Source organism: Aplysia californica, unplaced genomic scaffold (genome assembly GCF_000002075.1).
Source record: "Aplysia californica isolate F4 #8 unplaced genomic scaffold, AplCal3.0 scaffold00175, whole genome shotgun sequence".
Lineage (NCBI taxonomy): Eukaryota > Metazoa > Mollusca > Gastropoda > Aplysiida > Aplysiidae > Aplysia > Aplysia californica.
This window is the reverse complement of record NW_004797445.1, coordinates 767,862-768,880: the sequence shown is the minus strand read 5'-3', so window position 1 is coordinate 768,880 and position 1,019 is coordinate 767,862. Positions and strand designations below refer to the sequence as shown.

The 1,019-nt window shown below is 42.4% G+C and overlaps 1 protein-coding gene across 3 annotated transcripts in view; it reads right to left on the bottom strand.

Annotated features, from left to right (window-relative positions):
• Positions 1–1,019, bottom strand: part of LOC101847584 — a 39,048-nt gene that overhangs the window by 22,489 nt on the left and 15,540 nt on the right. The window contains exon 1 of one of the 3 annotated variants that reach the window (XM_005098225.3): positions 681–765. The exons of the other annotated variants lie outside the window; for them this stretch is intronic. The gene's annotated coding sequence lies outside the window, so the exon portion shown is untranslated. Of the gene's footprint in view, positions 1–680; positions 766–1,019 lie in introns of those variants that run through there. 3 annotated transcript variants of the gene reach the window in all.

The following is a 1,019-nucleotide window of genomic DNA, read 5'->3' as shown; positions in this document are numbered from 1 at the left end:
GCAAGGCAATTTTAAAACCCAGCAAAGCTGTAAATGCCATTACCGTGTCTATTTGACCCAGTAGGCAGTCTGAGAGGGCAGGGGGTTTTTTTTTGGGGGGAGGGGGTGAACAGAGGTAAAAAGGAACTACCAGGAAACCTACGCACGACGTTTCGCCGCATTTTCATTAAAACACTCCCCTTAAAAAAGGTTGATAAAGTCTCCATATAAGACGAGGTGCGCAATTTTAACCTTTATTTTGTATAGGTGTTTGAGCGACTTAACAGGTTCACCCAAAGCCAGGTCGCCATCACGCAGTCCCGGGCCAAACCGTGCTGTACAGTTCACGACAAGTGAGCATGATAAGGGCGCTGTTTCATCTTGAATAGAATATGACAAGACACAAGATCAAGATGTAGAAGGATCAAACCACTTGAGAAAATCCCCAAAGCATGCGCCCAAACCAAACAAAACACACACAAAAAAACAAAAAAAACACGGTACCTTTTGGTGAGTTTGACAAAGAGTAGAATTGTCAGGCCTAAGTCGGTTGGATTTTGTTTTGTATCGTTTTTATCGTTTTGTTTTGTTTTATTTTGTTTTGTTTTTGGTCACGTTTAAGTCAACCGGCCCGCTCGTTTTCTCGGTTACTACGACAATTTCAAAGTACTGACACATCCTGAAGGTGCGGAAATACTAACCGGCAGCTAGACGAAAAGAAACTGACAAAAGAGGAATCATCATCATCATCATCCAGCGCCAGATCTGCGATAGACATCGGCGATCATGGTTCCCCATTCATTCCTTTGCTCGGATGCTCTAAAAAAAAGATGAATAAAAACACAATAAAACCTCTTTTCAACACGGATAGTAAGTAAAATATTCGTTTTTGAGAGACGCGTGACGTCAAAGTTTGCCGCGTCATGCCTTCGTATCAGACGAAATATGTACAATGTAAATACAAACCAGACGACAAAAAAGAGGTCTTAAATAAAGGCATTATGTGTGCGCGCGCGTCTGTGTATGTGTGTGTGTGGGGG